The sequence below is a fragment of the Simochromis diagramma genome, unplaced genomic scaffold (genome assembly GCF_900408965.1).
Source record: "Simochromis diagramma unplaced genomic scaffold, fSimDia1.1 OVJJ01000343.1, whole genome shotgun sequence".
Classification (NCBI taxonomy): Eukaryota; Metazoa; Chordata; class Actinopteri; order Cichliformes; family Cichlidae; genus Simochromis; species Simochromis diagramma.
This window is the reverse complement of record NW_024386831.1, coordinates 9257976-9265381: the sequence shown is the minus strand read 5'-3', so window position 1 is coordinate 9265381 and position 7406 is coordinate 9257976.

Below are 7406 nucleotides of genomic sequence, written 5' to 3'. Positions count from 1 at the left end.
GCGGCCGCTTATCGGGGCCTGGAGCCTGGGGCTCACTCAGGCCACTTCGGAGGTGGGGTGCCCCCGGCCTCTCGGCCTGGGGCTCGGTCACTCAGGCACAGCTGGCTGCCGGCGGAGCTCACGGGCGCGTCACTGCAACTCCCCTGGCTTCTGCTCTGCGGCTGCTGAGTGAGCCCTCATCTGGGACTCTCCTCAGCTCTTTCTGGGACAGTGGCGCGGCTGCCCCTCTGTTGGTCTTCCTTGGTCTCTTGTGTTCTGGGGGCCTCTGGATGTCTGGAGTTTTGATCTCCTCCATACCTGCTTCATGCCCTGGAGGACGGGGCTGTGGCCCCCCCCACACCCTCTAGCAGATCATTACATGAAGGAACCTTTTAAAAAAAAAATAAGCGCGTCCATGCTCACAGGTGTACACACGGGTGATCACACCCACAAACTACACCCTTTTTGGCTCCTACCTCAAAGCACACTGTGTTCTGTTGATCTTATGTGCTGCACAATAATGTTTAATATTTAGTATTTACTGTCATATTCCCATATATCATTGTGATGTTGTTTATTCTATTACTCTTGTTCTCTTCTGCTTGTTTTCTTTTTTCTTTCTCAACAGGTGATCCAGGTGATCGATATATGCATTTTTTTTTTCTGCCCATTCTGTTGGTTTTTGTTTTTTGCCCTTCTCCCCCGTCCCTCTTCTCAGCTGTTTCTCTTTCCCTCTTTCTTTCTCCCCTTCTTTCCTCCAGTCAAGTCCGTCCCGTATTCAGCAAGTGAAAATAAAATAAACAATAAAAGGTGAATCAAATGGACCATTACGGCAAGGCTGGGATGGTCAATTTGGTAAAGTAAATCCGTTGGGCATCTTTCTTTGCCTTTAGACAATAATTCTGATGGCAAAAGAGCCAAACGGGACAGGCAAAAAAAAAAAAAAAAGTATTGTAGTGTCTCCTTGTATGTTTTCGGGTCAGTTCATTTTCATTGAGAAATCTGAAATCTATAACTGTTAAAATGCATTAAACACCCTTGCTTCCTGATTAAACACCAGATAAACCTAGTTTTCTTACATGTGCATTACTGATGATTGAGTGGATCAGCTCTTCTGACACAGCCGAACCCTGATATTCACATTAGATTAACAATTAGATTAACAGGACCAGGGTGAATCATTTTGGGGCCCTAGTTAAGATTAAGATTTTGTTCTAAACTAAGAAACGTGAATTTTGTCATCTACTTACATCTTATGCTTTTTACTGCTTTCCATTTATGTATGCTGTATATTGCACTAAGTAGATTAGACAAGAGTACTTCACTTTTTCCCTCTCCCTCACCTTCTGAGACCTTATGCCTTAGCCAATCCTCTCTCTCTCTGTCTGGCCTACCTGATCACTAGAAGACCGCTAAGGCCAAATGTTAGCTTAAAAAGTTGTCTAGCAACCACGTCAGTAGCAGCTTGAAACTTAATGCAGCATTGTTTGATAAAAGTAAAAGCCAAAATGTTCATTTTATCTAGTTTGGCTTACTGAGATGTTTTATTGGTATGTGATGTGTCTGAGGCTGAGAGACCACGGAGCCCGAAAAACATGATTATTAGGCTGCAAAAATATTTTTAACATAATAATAATAATAACAATAATAATAATAATAATTGGATTTATATAGCGCTTTTCAAGGCACCCAAAGCGCTTTACAATGCCACTATTCATTCACTCTCACATTCACACACTGGTGGAGGCAAGCTACAGTTGTAGCCACAGCACACAATATAAGCTACTAAACAACAGTTAGCTATTGTAGTTCATGAGATTAGTGTCCAGAAAATCCATAGTTGACATGTGGACCCTCAATATACTTTTGGTTTTACTCTCAAGTTTTTGATAAAAATCAATGCTCCATATTTTGTTTTTCGGTAAACCTGAAAAACCCACGTGTTATCATAGTTTTGCATTTTTTATTTGTTTTTATTGTTTATGTTTTAAATATTTAATTTAAAGTGCACAACAACTTGATTATACAACCACCCAATGTAAGGTTTATGCAACAGCTGATTAGATTTTTGATATAAGTGTACAATGTAACAATGTACAGGTAACAATGTAGCTAAAATAGCTTTCACTTGAATAGCATTGTACTTCCTACCCTTCTACTGTAAACAGCAACACAAATTTACATCGTAATGAATGTGATGATTAGAGTCAGACACAACGACACCTCAAGTTCAAATAATAAGACAGAAAGGATTAAAGAATTAAAGATGAAAAATAAATGAAGGCTCATCTATCAGTCCACTGGCCTATCTAGTTCAGGGTTGCGAGGGACTGGATTCCATGCTGTATAATGGATGATTGATCATTATTCAATAATAACATAATTAATTTGTAAATGTGCAGAGAATTATGGATGCAAGTTTTTAAAATTCTGCAAAAGAAGATATGTAAGCAACAAGAGATGATCTTTTAGCATGATTATAATCTATAAGAGCATGTCAATGCTATTGCTCTGGGATGAGCCATAGGCTTTGCTGACTGAAACATGGAGGAAATATTAACCACAGACGCTGTTTTATATATCTATTACCATTTATCTACAAAGTGCATAAATTAAAAAAGAAGTAAAAGGTAGAATATAAAAACTAAAAATACAAAACTCGATGTCACATTTCCTGAGAAAACAGAACATAGAACATTATCAATTGATCTTTGTCAAAAACAGTAAAACATAGTGTGGCCTGTCCCTATAAGTCATCTACAACAGAATAGCTCACATAGTAAATTCTTTACTCTAAGGAAAATGCTGCATTTTACGCTTGTTTTTTTAAGTAAACTAAACTTGATGTAAGTTAGTTTCTTGTAAGATTTAAGTAAAGTCAAGATTCTGTTTTGTATTTTGGTGAGTTTGAATCCATATATGAGAGGGTTCATAAAAGGTGGAATGATGAGAATTTCAACTGTAATGAAGTTTTTGAGATTTTCAGAAAAACCTGTGTACTCAAATTGCACATATATCGACTGAAAACCAATCACAACTATAAATGTGATCAAAGAGGTCAGGTGGGGCAGGCAGGTCTGCATAAACTTTTCTCTGTCCTCTCTGGACCTCGCACATGTTTTAATGAGATGTGTGTAAGTCCACATTATAAAAAAGCCATGAGACACATAAATGATAACTGTTGCATATGCTGCGATGTGGTTTGTAAAGGTTTCAGCTTCAGGACAAGCAAGTTTAACAATTAACCAGTTTACACATAAGACTCTCCGAATGTTTATACCACATAACTTCAGTCTTGATGTTAGCAGGACATTAATGGCAAAAACACAGAAAGGTGTCAGCCAGGAGAAACACACCAGCTGTGAAAGCCTCCTCTTAGTCATGAAAGAGTGGTAGTGCAGAGGTCGACATATAGCCAGATACCTGTCAAAGGCCATGACAGCTAAAATGGACAAATCACAGCAGACAAATGAATATATGACAAAAGCTTGTAAAAGGCACCCTTCATAGGAGATTGTTTGAGAAGACCTTAGTAAATCTGAAAGGAATTTTGGGTAGAAACCTGTGGTCCCATAAATTGTGTTAATGCAAAAGCTACTCAGGAAAATGTACATAGGTTCGTGCAGATTTTCATCCAAGAAAATAAGCAGCACAAGAGAGATATTGAAAAATAAAATCATGCAGTAATACAGTAAAGTGAATGTGAAGAGAGGCACTCTGAAATTCATCGTCTCATTAAATCCTGACAGAATGAAACTTCTTACATTAGACACATTATCCATGATCAGAGAACACAGTTACCTTCTTAGTGTAACAACATGTGAGTGTACAGAGCAAAGAGCTGCTGTATCTACACCCCTAACAATATCTGCTCTTCCTCTACGCCTCCTGTTAATTACTGCCTTTGGCTCAACAACAAAAAACACACACCTGGGAATTCAACCTCTGTTGGTTGGGGGGGATACGTGACTGGCTATTAGTGGAAGTTTGCCTTCTCTTTGCTGTTTATATTTGTCCATGTAACTGGATTCTCTTTTGCCAGAAGCCGAAAATGTCCACAAATGACGAAAACCTGAGATGATCGTGAACCTTTCAAGGAGTGCCCAGTTTACCAAAATTACCCCGAGGATGCAGCGAAGACCGCAAAAGACCCAAGAACAACATCCAAAGAACGGCAGGCCTCACTTGCTTCAGTTAATGTCAGTAAGAAAGAGTTTGGCCAAAAATGTGTTCCAAGATGAAAACCACTGCTGAGCAAAAGGAAAATGAAGGCTTGTCTCAGTTTTGCCAGAAAACATCATGATGATCCCCAAGACTTTTAGAAAAATAACTCTGTGGACTGATGGGACAGAAGCTGAACTTTTTGGAGTGTGCGTGTCTGATAACATTCAGTGTAAACGTCACACAGCACTTCAGAAAGACCATCACCAAAATATGGTGGTGGTGGTAGTGTGATGGTCTGGGGCTGTTTTGCTGCCTCAGGACCTAAATGAAGGTAAACTGAACAATAAATTCTGACGTCTACCAAAATATTCTGAAGGAGAATGTCTGGCCATCTGTTTGTGACCTCAAGCGGAACACAGTTGGGTTCTGCAGCAAGACAATAATCCAAAACACACCAGCAAGTTTACCTCCGAATAGCTTAAGATAAACTAAATGAAGAAATTCGAGTGACCTACTTTAAGTCCTGACCTGAATCTGACTGAGATGCTTGACGCATCAATAAATGAGTTGATCTGAGAGGACCTACAAAGTTATTTAAAGGGTTTATCTTTAAAAGTGACAGGTTAAATAATAAAAACAGTCGTATTTGTAATATTGAGGTAGGTAGTTGATTAGTGTGATTAGTGCATGCAAATGTAGACATGTGTAGTGCAGAGTGCTAATGATTGCAAATTATTTCCTTTACACTAATTTCATTATGATTCTCTTGTCAGCTGGTGACAATGGCAGTTATGGTCCTTGGGGGTGTTCTAATTTTAATCCTTCTTATTTTTTCCTTTTTTCCCACATTTGGAATGATTTTCATATTTTGTTTTGGTCTGTCCTGTGGGTGGAGGAAAGTTCAATTATAATCTCTAGGGGGTTAAAAAAAAATGGTAGGTACATTCAATGATTCTTACCTAGTAGAAATGTGAGGGTTCTTTTGACCATTTGCACATTCATTCGGCTCAAAATCACCCTCTCCACAATATTGCACAATATCCACAGTATTGTTTTCCTCCACAGGGTGTCATTTAATTCCTCCAGAGGTCCCTCTACTTCCATTCCCGACCTCTATGTGGGCTGATCGGTATAACCATGAGGTCCTAGGAGGTCCTAGGCTAGGAGGAGGAGTTGGCCGTCCGACTGCGGTCTGGAGTGTGGGGCCTCCCTGCTGCTGCGGAGTCGGGGCGGTCTGCCTCTCCCCACCGCAGGGAAAAGGGTAACACCACCTGGGTCTGGGTGCAGTTCCCCCCTCCAGGGGCAAGGGTACCTAGACCCGGTTCATATAGTACGCTTGGGGAGTGTGATCGTGTGTACAGCGTCTCTTTATGTTTGTCTCCACGTTGGTTGAGTGTGGAGTAAGTGCATATGAGAGCATGAGGGTGGGAATGGATGTTTGTATCTGTGTGTGCCTGTATGTCTGTGTCTATATGTCAGGTTGGGTATCAGACGCCACCTCTCTGGGGACATCTCAGGCCCTCCAAGGTTTGGAGGTCCTATCTCCCCCCACCACAACTTCCCCTGCTAGTGGTGGACTCCCTCAGACATCGGTGCGTTGGTGGTTCTTTGTGTCTGGGGATAGGAGTCCAGGTACACACCGGCTCACTCCTTGGCGGCCACTTATCGGGGCCTGGAGCCTGGGGCTCGCTCGGGCCACTTCGGAGGTGGGGTGCCCCCGGCCTCTCGGCCTGGGGCTCGGTCACTCAGGCACAGCTGGCTGCCGGCGGAGCTCACGGGCGCGTCACTGCAACTCCCCCTGGCTTCTGCTCCGCGGCTGCTGAGTGAGCCCTCATCTGGGACTCTCCTCAGCTCTCTCTGGGACAGTGGCGCGGCTGCCCCTCTGTTGGTCTTCCTTGGTCTCTTGTGTTCTGGGGGCCTCTGGATGTCTGGAGTTTTGATCTCCTCCATACCTGCTTCATGCCCTGGAGGACGGGGCTGTGGCCCCCCCCACACCCTCTAGCAGATCATTACATGAAGGAACCTTTTAAAAAAACAAGCGCGTCCATGCTCACAGGTGTACACACGGGTGATCACACCCACAAACTACACCCTTTTTGGCTCCTACCTCAAAGCACACTGTGTTCTGTTGATCTTATGTGCTGCACAATAATGTTTAATATTTAGTATTTACTGTCATATTCCCATATATCATTGTGATGTTGTTTATTCTATTACTCTTGTTCTCTTCAGCTTGTTTTCTTTTTTCTTTCTCAACAGGTGATCCAGGTGATTGATATATGCATTTTTTTTCTTTCTTTTTTTCCTGCCCATTCTGTTGGTTTTTGTTTTTTTGCCCTTCTCCCCCGTCCCTCTTCTCAGCTGTTTCTCTTTCCCTCTTTCTTTCTCCCCTTCTTTCCCCCAGTCAAGTCTGTCCCGTATTCAGCAAGTGAAAATAAAATAAACAATAAAAAGGTGAATCAAATGGACCATTACGGCAAGGCTGGGATGGTCAATTTGGTAAAGTAAATCCGTTGGGCATCTTTCTTTGCCTTTAGACAATAATTCTGATGGCAAAAGAGCCAAACGGGACAGGCAAAAAAAAAAAATAAATAAATAAATAACCATGAGGTCCTGATGGGCACATGGCCACGCAGCCTGCTGTTTTCATATTTACCGGCCTGGAGTCTTGAACAGAATAGTGAACCCATCTTTCAGGGGTACTGACCACAACCACTTTACCAAGTCCGTTATCAAGACTAGTTTGTCACATCTTCACATCTCTGCTGGTGTCAACCATCTTTCGGCCAAGAATGGTGTTCAGTCATTTCCTAAGAGGACAACCCTAAGCTCCTGACTGTTTGTTCTCTACCAGCACAGAGCACAACATGTCATTCATGTTAACACGCATTTTCATGTCGCTGCTGGTGTCAAACATTTTTTTATCAGATTTGTAAAATTGTAAAAACAATTTATTAGTCTTGCCTTCTCCGAGTTGTCTTCGAAATGTTTTAGGGGCTTTTGATAAAACAAGACAACTTTTAACAAAAGCAAAAATGACACTTTTTCAGCTTTGCTTCCTCAGAAACCCATTTTTATTAATTATTCAGATGCAGAGTTAATGCCACAGCTGCTGTATTGCCAGTCTGTAAGAGTCCCTGAGTCAGAATTAACTCGATTCAGTGACTGTGCAATATCGCACATCATGCAAAAAGTAACTGACTACAGTAAGAAACAATGATTAATTACAAATTGTGAAAAATGCTTTGTAAGCATCCACTGTG